This window comes from Hemitrygon akajei, chromosome 2 (genome assembly GCF_048418815.1).
Source record: "Hemitrygon akajei chromosome 2, sHemAka1.3, whole genome shotgun sequence".
NCBI lineage: Eukaryota > Metazoa > Chordata > Chondrichthyes > Myliobatiformes > Dasyatidae > Hemitrygon > Hemitrygon akajei.
Window position 1 is genome coordinate 152,943,168 of NC_133125.1, and position 14,340 is coordinate 152,957,507.

Genomic DNA, 14,340 nt, shown 5'->3' on the forward strand with positions numbered 1-14,340 from the left:
CAAGGATCAGATGGGTCTATTGAGGAATATAGGGTAGCAAGAAAGGAGGTTAAGAAGGGGCTGAGAAGAGCAAGAATCCTTGCTGGTAGGAGTAATGGAATCCTTGCTTGGAGTAAAGGAAAACCCCAAGGCATTCTTCAATTATGTGAAGAACAAAAGGACGACAATAGTGAAGGTAGGACCGATTAGAGATAAAAGTGGGAAGATGTGACTGGAGGCTTTGGAAGTGAGCGAGGTCCTCAATGAATACTACTGTTTTGTATTCACCAATGAGAGGGAACTTGATGACGGTGAGGACAATATGAGTGAGGTTGAAGTTCTGGAGCATGTTGATATTAAGGGAGAGTAGGCGGTGTTGTTAAAATACATTAGGACGGGTAAGTCCCCGGGGCCTGATGGAATATTCCCCAGGCTGCTCTATGAGGCGAGGGAAGAGATTGCTGAGCCTCTGGCTAGGATCTTTATGTCCTCATTGTCCATGGGAATGGTACCAGAGGATTGGAGGGAGGCGAATGTTGTTCCCTTGTTCAAAAAAGATAGTAGGGATAGTCTGGGTAATTATAGCCCAGTGAGCCTCACGTCTGTGGTGGGAAAGCTGTTGGAAAAGATTCTTAGAGATAGGATCTATGGGCATTTAGAGATTCATGATCTGATCAGGGACAGTCAGCATGGCTTTGTGAAGGGCAAATCGTATCTAACAAGCCTGATAGAGTTCTTTGAGGAGTTGACCAGGCATATAGATGAGGGTAGTGCGGTGGATGTGATCTACATGGATTTTAGTAAGGCATTTGACAAGGTTTCAGACGGTAGGCTTATTCAGAAAGTCAGAAGGCATAGGATCCAGGGAAGTTTGGCCAGGTGGATTCAGAAGGGTCATGGTGGAGGGAGTACATTTGGATTGGAGGGTTGTGACTAGTGGTGTCCCACAAGGATTGGTTCTGGGACCTCTACTTTTCATGATTTTTATTAACGACCTGGATATGGGGGTAGAAGGGTGGGTTGGCAAGTTTTCAGACGATACAAAAGTTGGTGGTGTTGTGGAGAGTGTAGAGGATTGTCGAAGATTGCAGAGAGACATTGATAGGATGCAGAAGTGGCAGATGGAATTCAACCCAGAGAAGTGTGAGGTGGTACACTTTGGAAGGACGAACTCCAAGGCAGAGTAAAAAGTAAATGTCAGGATTCTTGGTAGTGTGGAGGAGCAGGAGGATCTGGGAGTACACGTCCACAGATCCCTGAAAGTTGCCTCACAGGTAGATAGGGTAGTTAAGAAAGCTTATGGGGTGTTAGCTTTCATAAGTCGAGGCACAGTGTTTAAGAGTCGCGAGGTAATGATGCAGCTCTATAAAACTCTGGTTAGGCCACACTTGGAGTACCGTGTCCAGTTCTGGTCACCTCAGTATAGGAAGGATGTGGAAGCATTGGGAAGGGTACAGAGGTGATTTACCAGGATGCTGCCTGGTTTAGAGAGTATGTATTATGATCAGAGATTAAGGGAGCTAGGGCTTTACTCTTTGGAGAGAAGGAGGATGAGAGGAGACATGATAGAGGTATACCCGATATCAAGAGGAATAGATAGAGTAGACAGCCAGCGCCTCTTTCCCAGGGCACCACTGCTCAATACAAGAGGATGTGGCTTTAAGGTAAGGGGAGGGAAGTTCAAGTGGGGTATTAGAGGAACGTTTTTTACTCAGTGGTTGGTGCGTGGAATGCACTGCCTGAGTCAGTGGTGGAGGCAGATACACTAGTGAAGTTTAAGAGACTACTAGACAGGTATATGGAGGAATTTAAGGTGGGGGGGAGGTTATATGGCAGGCAGGGTTTAAGGGTCGGCACAACATTGTGGGCTGAAGGGCCTGTACTGTGCTGTACTATTCTATGTTCTATGTATTCTGCACTTCCTAAATTCCTGCACCGGTGCCCATTCATTCATTCAACTCTGTCCTTTTGAAATTTGCTGTCCACATGTCCTTATATCATTCCTTAACAACATCCCTTTACTCACTCTCCAATTGTAGTACTGAACGTACGAAATGCTAGGTCACCTATTGCTGGTTGTGAGTTTTATCTGCAGGAAAGGATGACGTCGATAATGTAAAGGGGGAAAGAAAAGAGAAGTTATTATCCAAAAGCTGTTGAAACTCAGAAGAATCTCCTTACATTCACAAGCTGAAGGGAATGTAGATGTTTATTCCCGACAGTGTGACTGACGAAAATATCATTAATCCATTTAAGGTGGTCTGGGCAAGAGTACAAGGGAGAAAAAATATAGATACACTGACAGAAGGATTTGGATGAAGACTGGAGGAGGCATGGACTGGTTGTGTTGCATGGACCGTTTTAGGATACTTCTTGTTGTGTCTTTGCAACTCTATATCGATTAAATAAAAGCACGTACGCGGAGATGGTTTTAACCGATGTATTCACAGAGCACCGAGGACAGAACATTGCGCATGCATAGCCAACAGATCAATGCACATGTGTAGATAAGTCCACAAGTAGGTTAAACGAAATCGATCCACACCTTACACGTATCTGTCAAAAATCATATCACAATACAACAGCACACTTCCACTTAATGGAGAGTATTGATGCTTACAGGATGGAAGTTACATGATGGAAGGGGTTTGGGGAAATGTAACCAGAGGTCCAGGCAGGTTGATAATGAGCAGTACTGTGGGAACCTGTTCTTCTTCACAACACACACAATATACAGGAGGAACTCTGCAGGTCAGGCAGCATCTATGGAAATGAATAAAGAGTCAACGTCTCAGGCTAAGACCCTTCTTCAGGACTTGTGCAAGGAATGACACAGCAAGGTACTCCTGGCCAAAGGGCACCCAGGAGAATCCTGTAAGAACTAATACTACATGAGCGGTGTTTGTGAAACCCAACAATACAGGTAAATCCTGTGCCTGCTCATGTGGGCGAATGAAAAGCTGGATAAAGTCTCCTCACCTTGGATGCCCTCCCTGTGGCATCAAACTTTACTATCAGCAGTTAGCAATGAAACCGGAGGCTAGGAGGTAGAGTGTCACCAGGGAGGGGCACCATGTACAAAATACATGATGTGTGAGGTTATGTTATCAGTTACAAATTTCACAAACTACGTAAAATATTGTTTGAGTCTGACCCTTTAAGTACAACAGTTTCAGGAAAAAAGTATGTAGGTTGTTAGGTTAAATGGGAAGGTTAAAAGTTTGAGAGCGCCATGGTTTTCAAGGGATATTGGAAACATGGTTTGGAAAAAGAGGGAGGTCTACAATAAATATAGGCAGCATGGAGTAAATGAGATGCTCGAGGAATATAAAGAATGTAAAAAAGAATCTTAAGAAAGAAATTAGAAAAGCTAAAAGATACGAGGTTGCTTTGGCAAGTAAGGTGAAAATAAATCCGAAGGGTTTCTACAGTTATATAAATAGCAAAAGGATAGTGAGGGATAAAATTGGTCCCTTAGAGAATCAGAGTGGACAGCTATGTGTGGAGCCAAAGGAGAAGGGGGAGATTTTGAACAATTTCTTTTCTTCGGTATTCACTAGGAAGAAGGATATTGAATTGTGTAAGGTAAGGGAAACAAGTAGGGAAATTATGGAAACTATGACAATTAAAGAGGAGGAAGTACTGGCGCTTTTAAGGAATATAGAAGTGGGTAAATCTCTGGATCCTGACAGGATATTCCCTAGGACCTTGAGGGAAGCTAGTGTAGAAATAGCAGGGGCTCTGACAGAAATATTTCAAATGTCATTAGAAACGGGGATGGTGCCGGAGGATTGGCGTATTGCTCATGGGGTTCCATTGTTTAAAAAGGGGTTCTAAGGGTAAACCTAGCAATTATAGGCCTGTCAGTTTGACATCAGTGGTGGGTTAATTAATGGAAAGTATTCTTAGAGATGATATATATATATAGCTGGATAGACAGGGTCCGATTAGGAATAGTCAGCATGGATTTGTGTGTGGAAGGTCATGTTTGACAAATCTTATTGAATATTTTGAAGAGGTTACGAGGAAAGTTGACGAGGGTAAAGCAGTGGATGTTGTCTATATGGACTTAAGTAATGCCTTTGACAAGGTTCCACATGGAAGGTTAGTTAGGAAGGTTCAATCGTTAGGTATTAATATTGAAGTAGTAAAATGAATTCAACAGTGGCTGGATGGGAGATGCCAGAGAGTAGTGGTGGATAACTTTTTGTCAGGTTGGAGGCCAGTGACTAGTGGTGTGCCTCAGGGATCTGTATTGAGTCCAATGTTGTTTGTCATATACATTAATGATCTGGATGATGGGGTAGTAAATTGGATTAGTAAGTATGTAGATGATACTAAGATAGGTGGTGTTGTGGATAATGAAGTAGGTTTTCAAAGCATCCAGAGAGATTTAGGCCAGTTAGGAGAGTGGACTGAATGATGGCAGATGGAGTTTAATGCTGATAAGTGTGAGGTGCTACATTTTGGTAGGAATAATCAAAATAGGATATACATGGTAAATGGTAGGGCATTGAAGAATGCAGTAGAACAGAGTGATCTAGGAATAACGGTGCATAGTTCCCTGAAGGTGGAATCTCATGTGGATAGGGTGGTGAAGAAAGTTTTTGGTATGCTGGCCTTTATAAATCAGAGCATTGAGTATAGGAGTTGGGATGTAATGTTAAACTTGTACAAGGTATTGGTAAGGCTGAATTTGGAGTATTGTGTACAGTTCTGGTCACCGAATTATAGGAAAGATGTCAATAAAGTAGAGAGAGTACAGAGAAGATTTACTAGAATGTTACCTGGGTTTCAGCACCTAAGTTACAGGGAAAGGTTGAACAAGTTAGGTCTTTATTCTTTGGAGCGTAGAAGGTTGAGGGGGGACTTGATAGAGGTATTTAAAATTATGAGGGGGATAGATCGAGTTGATGTGGATAGGCTTTTTCCATTGAGAGTAGGGGATATTCAAACAAGAGGACATGACTTGAGAGTTAGGGGGCAAAAGTTTTTGGGTAACATGAGGGGGAATTTCTTTACTCAGAGAGTGGTAGCAGTGTGGAACGAGCTTCCAGTAGAAGTGGTAGAGGCAGGTTCAGCATTGTCATTTAAAGTAAAATTGGATAGGTATATGGACAGGAAAGGAATGGAGGGTTATGGGCTGAGTGTAGGCCAGTGGGACTAGGTGAGAGTAAGCGTCAGCACGGACTAGAAGGGCCGGGATGGCCTGTTTCCATGCTGTAATTGTTATATGGTTATATGTTATATATGGTATTTACTGTAATATATATTTACTGTAATTCACAGGTTTTTTCTATATTATAAGACCATATGATATAAAATAGGAGCAGAACTAGGCCATTTGGTCCATCGAGTCTTTTCTAACATTTCATCATGGCTGATCCAATTTTCCTCCCAGCCCAATCTCCTGCCTTTTCCCTGTATCACTTCATGCCCTGACCAATCAAGAATCTTATCAACTTCTGCCTTAAATATACATACAGTGATATGCAAAAGTTTGGGCACCCCCGGTCAAAATTTCTGTTACAGTGAATAGTAAGCGAGTAAAAGATGACCTGATTTACAAAAGGCATAAAGTTAAAGATGACATGTTTCTTTAATATGTTAAGCAAGATTACTTTTTTATTTCTATCTTTTACTGTTTCAAAACAACAAAAAAGGAAAAGGGCCCAAAACAAAAGTTTGGGCACCATGCATGGTCAGTAACACTCCTTTTGGCAAGTATCACAGCTTGTAAGCGCTTTCTGTGGCCAGTTAAGAATCTTTCAATTCTTGTTTGGGGGATTTTCACCCATTCTTCCTTGCAAAATGCTTCTAATTCTGTGAGATTCTTGGGCCGTTTTGCATGCACTGCTCTTTTGAGGTCTATCCACAGATTTTCGATGATGTTTAAGTTGGGGCACTGTGTGGGCCATGGCAAAACCTTCAGCTTGCACCTCTTGAGATAGTCTGTTGTGGATTTTGAGGTGTGTTTAGGATCATTATCCTGTTTTAGGAGCCACCCTCTTTTCATCGTCAGCTTTTTCACAGACAGTGTGATGTTTGCTTCCAGAATTTGCTGGTATTTAATTAAATTCATTCTTCCCTCTACCAGTGAAATGTTCCCCGTGCCACTGGCTGCAACACAAGCCCAAAGCATGATTGATCCACCCCCGTGCTTAACGGTCTTTTCATGAAATTCTGCACCCTTTTTTCTCCAAACACACCTTTGCGTATAGTGGCCAACAAGTTCTATTCAAGAAGTTCAAAGGAACATTTAACCAAGCCTGATACATTTTGGAAACTATTCCTGTGGATGGATGAAGTTAAAATAGAACTTTTTGGCCACAATGAGTGAAGAATGAATTCAATTAAATAGCAGCAAATTCTGGAAGCAAACATCATACCATCTGTGAAAAAGCTGACAATGAAAAAGGATGGCTTGTACAACAGGATAATGATCCTAAACACACCTCAAAAATCCACAATGGACTACCTCAAGAGGCAGAAATTTTGACCAGGGCTGCCCAACCTTTTGTATGCCACTGTAAAAGCTTGGCCTCCACAGCTGCCTGTGGCAAAAAATTCCACAGATGATCAGGTATTGCAATGTGCTGCTGCTGCAATGTTAACACATTTCACAAGATATGCCAGTGATATTCAACCCAATTCTGATTTTGAAATATCTTCAGAAGAACCCAAGCATTAGTTGAACCTAATCTGAGAAAATTTCCACTGGTCAATAGTTTAAAAAAAAAACAATTAAAACCCATGTAACCTGTGTAAATCCTTCAATCCAGTGCACTATTGTATGTGTATTATTTTGTGTGTAATTAATCAATGAGATGCCTTGGATACCAGTGCATTTAAAAAAGGTGTTTAAGTTCACACAATATTAGTTTGATGTGTTATGTGACAGAAGTTTGAAATAATCTTTTGACAAAGTGTAAGATGTGCAACAGAATCATTCAAACTATGAACATAAAAAAATTACTGGAGTAGAATATTTCTCATTTCAATATGTTAAATACAAATGGAAAGAATGTGATCAAAGTTAGTGAAAAACTAGCTCTTAGCTCTTCCTGTGTGAAACATTAGATGAATAATTCTTAGTGTCTAAGAAACAAACACCATCCGCTCCATCTGTGGTTGAGTTCAGGTTGTGATATATGTTAATATTGTTTAACAGTTTCTGTCTGCTCAATGCCTGGTGCTGGAATCAGGTGCTCAGAGACGAACTAGTGTCAAACCACAAAATAACAGAGAAAAGGTAGCAAGCCAGCATTAATAACAGAAGGTGGGTGGTTGGGGGGGGGGGGGGCGGTGCGAGGCTACAGACATCCTAATGTTTAGAATATCAAGAAGTAAAAGAGCAAAGGTGAGGAGTAATTCTTTAAAATGTTTATTTATTGCTGAATTTGTTGCGAATATGTTAATAAGAAGGAGAGCACTGCTGTACTCGTATTCAATATTGGTGTGATAAAGTGGGGGCACATTTAAGGAGACTGCATTCAGCGAACAAATGTTAAAATACATGAAGCAAAGTGAAATACAGACAGGAAAAGGAACAATCAAACCAAAGAAATAATTAATTGAACTAGGACGAGGCAGTCAATTTAAAAAGATCTGAAATTTTAAAAAATTGCTATAGTAGGTAATATCTGTGGAGAGGAAAACGTGGAAGGGATTCATAGAACACAGACAAATCAGCACAGAAACAGGACTTCCTGCCCCCAATTTCTGCACCAAACATGATGTCAAGTTAAAATAATACAACCATATAACCATATAACAATTACAGCATGGAAACTGGTTATCACGGCCCTTCTAGTCCATGCCGAATGCTTACTCTCACCTAGTCCCACTGACCCGCACTCAGCCCATAACCCTCCATTCCTTTCCTGTCCATATACCTATCCAATTTTACTTTAAGTGACAATATCGAACCTGCCTCTACCACTTCTACTGGAGGCTCGTTCCACACAGCTACCACTCTCTGAGTAAAGAAATTTCCCCTCGTGTTACCCCTAAACTTTTGCCCCCTTAACTCTCAACTCATGTCCTCTTGTTTGAATCCCCCCTACTCTCAATGGAAAAAGCCTATCCACATCAACTTTATCTATCCCCCTCATAATTTTAAATACCTCTATCAAGTCCCCCCTCAACCTTCTACGCTCCAAAGAATAAAGACCTAACTTGTTCAACTTGTTCAACAAGTTTCCCTGTAACTTAGGTGCTGAAACCCAGGTAACATTCTAGTAAATCTCCTCTGTCCAGAATATCCAGAACATCCTCTGCCTGTACATGATCCATAGCTCTCCATCGCTGTATATTCAGGTGTCCAACAGCCTCTTAAACACCTCAATCATATCTATTTCCACCACTACAACAGGAGTGTGTCCAGTGTCATAACAAGGACAGGATTTATTCAGTAAGGACCTAATGGCACTGCACCTTCCAGTAAAGCGTTTTTCTTTTTAACAGAGATCGCAGGAACAAGCTGGTGCGCACTATGTTGAACTCCAATGGCCACAACATGTGAGGGAAAACAGAAAAATTCACATTCAAAAAGAAATTGTTGAGTATGCAACAGTGCGGAACACAGGTGTACCAATTCTTCCTTCAATTTCTTTTAGATTTCAGCACCCACAATAACCAGTGAAAAATGTCTATAGGACCTATTGAAAATCTATTTGGCTACACAGTGATAATGAAATCTGAGTAAATTTTATGAGTTTTATTTTGCTTTGCAACCTAAGAGATTACATTTTTTATGAAAAATCTTTGTCTTGATGTTCTGAATAGGTCTTGGGTAAACACATTGTTGGAGATCAGACAAGGGTTTAAGGATCAGGTGTTGCTGAAGCTGTTTCTTCCATACATGTCTGTATTTTTTTCTCCAGAGTCCACAGAGCCAGAAAGCCTTCGAGAGCACCCCATTAATCTCAGATACCACAGTGGAGACTGTCCCATTTATCTCAGATACCACAGTAGAGACCGTCCCATTTATCTCAGATACCACAGTGGAGACAGCCCCATTTATCTCAGATACCACAGTGGAGACCGTCCCCTTTATCTCAGATACTACAGTGGAGACCGTCCCTTTTATCTCAGATACTACAGTGGAGACCATCCCATTTATCTCAGATACCACAGTGGAGACTGTCCCTTTTATCTCAGATACCACAGTGGAGACCGTCCCATTTATCTCAGATACCACAGTGGAGACTGTCCCATTTATTTGAGATACTACAGTGGAGAGTGCCCCATTTATTTGAGACACTGCAGTGGAGAGCGCCCCATTTATCTCAGATACTACAGTGGAGACTGTCACATTTATCTGGTTCCTATTATAATAATTAGGGTGCTCTTATAATAAGCCGATAAATACTTATTCAGCTCCATTCCCAAAACTACAATTGAAGCAGCTTTCAGTGCTACCCTAACCATGCAATCCTAACCTGGGACAACTCACTGCAAAGCTGTTTCCTTTCACTTTCAACTGTTCTATTAATCATCTTCATTCTCATTTGACACAGTGAAACCTGTTTCCTTCTATTTATTTTGTCTGTACATTGATGATTTTAAAATCCCTTTATTTGATCCACGCTCAGCTTTCTCATTTCTGAGGAGAAACACCTTAACATCTTTAGTCCATTCCCATGACAAAAATTTCTCACCTCTGGAATCATTCTTGGAAGCTTCCTTCCTCTGTAACCTCTGGCCCAAAACTGCAATATTTGTGTTTCTCACCTCCAGAGGCAACTGGGAAGTTAATTAAACCACTCTTTGGGGTAGTTTTGTTAGCTTGCCAGGCTGGGATTTCTGCCCTGAACCTCTTTGCATCTTTGTCTTGTTTTCCTTTAAGCCCCATTTTTATACCATCGCTGGTGATCAATATAGGCCATCCCCAAGTAATGAATATCCAACTTATGAACACCCTCACATACAAATGAGCATCCATATTAGAACAGAATTCAAAAGTCTGACAGGCAGGTGTTTGCTCCTATGAATGACAGTACTGGTTCTGCCTCTCTCTCTACTTCTGGTAATCGTTTCATTTTTATCAGTGTTGTGTGGTTTTAATGCCATTCATTACATTGCTGAGGAGGGATGATTCCACTTTGAGTTATTTTTCTGACTTTTGAACAAAATTGTCATGAAAGACATCTGTAAAAACAGAGCCTGCTTGTTACCATGGGGAGTTCTGTACGTCAAGTCCTTTTATGACTTGGTATCGAACTTTGATCAGTAATGCCCTGGTGAAAGGTCATTTTCCTATGTTAAAAGCACTTTCAAAATTTATTGTGTTGCTGTTCTTGTTTACCATCTCAATTTATAACCTGCTTTCTTTGATTTGGTTGCAGCCTTCATCAAAGACAATTCAGCTACGTTATATGCAGAAATACTTTCGCCTCAGCCTACAAGAAATAATGAAGAGAAAATGTACATTAGTGGTATGAAACCGAAAAATGTTCGAAAGCAAAAGTAGCGAAAGTGATTAAGAAATATTGAAATTACATTGGACTATTCTGGGTTAAGAAATCCATACAATTTTTGTACTTGTGCTAAATGTAAAAAGCAATATGTTCTTTGTTCCTGTGAATACAACTTGTTATTAATAATTTTAACCATATCTATTTTGAATGAATTTTGCACTATAAGACCGAACATATAATAGAAATCAAACAGCAGAAAACATAGATATTGGAAATCTGCAATTAAAACAGTAGATGATGTAAAAGACTTAGCAGGTCGGGGAGCATCTGTATCAAAATAAACCAAGGTAATTTTCAAGCCAATCAACATATTGGACTGAGCTGGATAAGATTAGAGATTTTAAAAGACTGCTATTATTCCAGAGTTATGGAAAACAGGAATAGAAGGAAAGGATAAAAAAAGGAAGTTTGTGATATTAGATTTTAGACGACTATAATGCACTCTTTTCAGCTCAAAGTAAATGTATTATTGAAATACATATATGTCACCATGAGATTCCTGAGATTCATTTTCTTGCAGGCATACTCAATAAATCCATAATAGAATAATAGCCATAACAGAATCCATGAAAGATTGCATCAGCTTGGGTGTTTAACCAACATGCAAAAGACAGCAAAGTGTGCAATGCAAAAAGAAAGCAATAAATAAACAAATCAATCAATCAATAAATAAGCAATGAATATCATGACATGAAGAGTCCTTAAAAACAAGGCCACAGGTTGTAGGAACATTTCAATGATGGGGCAAGTGAAGTCATGCCCCTTTGGTTCAAGAGCCTGATGGTTGAGAGGAAATAACCGTTCCTGAACCTGTGGGTGTAGGTCCTGAGGCTCCTGTACCACCTTCCTGATGGCAGCAGTGAGAAGACAACATGCCCTGGGCGGTGGAGGTCCCTGATAATGGATGTTGTTTTCCTACAACCATGCTTCATGTAGACGTGCTCAGTGGTACGGAGGGCTTTACCTGTGATGGACCAGGCCACATCCTCTATTTTTTGTAGGACCGGCTATAAATCAGCGGCAGCTTGTTCAAAGCCTATGTCCTTTCAGATCAATTTAAAAGTACTATTAATTTTATACAAGGCTCCGAGTAATCTAGCTCCTCCAGTGTCTATCCCCTTACATCCCTAATCGTAATCTTAGATCAGCCAATACTAGTTTGCTTATTGTTCCAAGAACCAAGCATATAAGAACTGGTGATGCAGCCTTTTGCTCTTATGCAGGAAAATCTGGAATACTCCTGATCATGGGGTTCAGAGGGATAATAAGTCAGTCTTGATGGAATAGCATAGCAGACTCGATGGGTCGAATGGCCCAATTCAGCATGTCGTACAGTCTTGTGCTATAAAGAAAGATAAAGAAGCTACTGTTTTGCTGCTGGAGTGGTCAGGATGGGATGGCGTGAAATCTCATGGGGAAGTGTTGCATTGAGGGCAGAAGTTGTGGGTGTTCGGTGTGATCAGGAAAGTGCTGAGTTTCAAAAAAAACTTGCATGATACATGTGAGATAAAGTTGATGTAGCTTCCCCACACATTGACATTTACATGAGCGTTTTTAAAGAGACATGAGCAAAATCAAGAAGAATTTCAAATTAATAATGTAAGAAAGGAACAAGTATTCAGAAATTCTGGTGCACCCTGGATGGGCATTGGGAGTGTAATGATGGGTCAGAACAACATCACTTGTAGACAGGAATTTCTTTTATTATCCTGCAAGCAATGCAACAGTTAAGGGAAAGCAGCACACTCTCCATCAAAGTCACTCACCACCCCCCCACCTTATATTTCCTTCTTATTTTTCAGTTGTGGGCAGATAAAGACCAAGACAAAAAGACAGACTCAACCCTAACACACAACAGTTCATGAAAGTGGTTGTAGTTCTCGATAGATTTGGTGGTGCTACAGCAAGGAAGTGCAATTATCTATCAACCCCTTTGCAATCATATTGTGCATATTTTCCCACAGCACATCAGAGTATTTGGGGAGAAGTGGGGGAGGGGTCAGAACACAGTTCACATTGTGGAGGAGGCTTGTGTGATGAGATGGTGTACAGGCAGAAATTTAAGTAGGAACTTCACTTACCTGAGGGTCTGCCTGTCAAACAATGGAATTAAGATGATTTGTCCCGGGAGCAGTCAATGCAAAATGCTCCTAGAGTAAGTGGTTCAAGTTCCCCAGCAAATATCCAAGAGGTTCCTGTACCCACTCTATGATCGAGTAATGAGAAGAGGACTCGTTCTGGGTGCCAGGGTCCTTATTGATGGATACCACATTTTTGAGGCATCACTTCTGAACTTTTCACATGAAAGCTCCGTGTTCTTATCATTCATCCTCACTGACAATAGAGTTCATATTCCTACCTCATCCCTTGAATGTTATTCCTACTCCCATATAGAAGCCCAGTGGTAATCGTCCATTATCACACTGTACTACTCCAGTTAGTACAGTATTTGGCAATCTTCTTCGTCCAGGTCCTTCCTCATTAGTAGAGTCATTAGTGATCTCCATGATAATGCTCTGCCCTCGTGCTTAGTGTGGTGTGAAATATTATTGCTACATTCTCTTTCCCCCAATTCTGTACACCAACTCAGTAACCCAGGGTGGCGGACTGGAGATAAGTCCCTACCACAGTAGGTGTAAACTGCTCCTTCCCTCTGCTAGGCTGCAGGTTACACTTGGGCCTGCTGTTCACAGCTTTTCATAGTTTTCTTTTTTCTCTTTATTATCATGTTTTGCGTTGCATTGCTGCCATAAAGTTAACGCACTTCATGACATATGTAGTGTTCAGGGTTCCATGTCCATTCAGAACTTTAATGGAAGAGGGGAAGAAGCCGCTCCGGAATTGTTGACTGTGTGCCTTTAGGTTCCTGTACCTGCTCCTTGATGGTAATACTGAAAAGAGGGCATGTCCTGGGTGATGGGGATCCATAATGATGGCTGCTGTGTTTTTGAGGAACTGCTCCTTGAAGATGTTCTGAATGCTTATTGTTCACAGCAGCTCCATAATGGAGCTGTGCCTTTAATGTCCCATCCAGGAGGCTGCACCAATGACAGCGCAGTCCTCCCTCAGTACAGCAGTGAAGCTTTAGCCTGGAACACAAGTTTGAGTTCCCTGAGTAATACCCGAACCCTTGTCTTCTGACCCCAGAAGATGACCATCCCAAGCAAAACTAGAATGAGGTGCTACATTTTGGTAGGAATAATCAAAATAGGACATAAATGATAAATGGTAGGGCATTGAAGAATGCAGTAGGACAGAGTGATCTAGGAATAATGGTGCATAGTTCCCTGAAGGTGGAATCTCATGTGGATAGGGTGGTGAAGAAATCTTTTGGTATGCTGGCCTTTATAAATCAGAGCATTGAGTATAGGACTTGGGATGTAATGTTAAAATTGTACAAGGCATTGGTAAGGCCGAATTTGGAGTGTTGTGTACAGTTCTGGTCACCGAATTATAGGAAAGATGTCAACAAAATAGAGAGAGTACAGAGAAGATTTACCAGGATGTTACCTGGGTTTCAGCACCGAAGTTATAGAGAAAGGTTGAACAAGTTAGGTCTTTATTCTTTGGAGCGTAAAAGGTTGAGGGGGGACTTGATAGAGGTATTTAAAATTATGAGGGGGATAGATAGAGTTGACATGGATAGGCTTTTTCCATTGAGAGTAGGGGAGATTCAAACAAGAGGACATGAGTTGAGAGTTAGGGGGCAAAAGTTTAAGGGTAACACGAGGGGGAATTTCTTTACTCAGAGAGTGGTAGCAGTGTGGAATGAGCTTCCAGTAGAAGTGATAGAGGCAGGTTCGGTATTGTCATTTAAAGTAAAATGGATAGGTATATGGACAGGAAAGGAATGGAGGGTTATGGACTGAGTGCGGGTCAG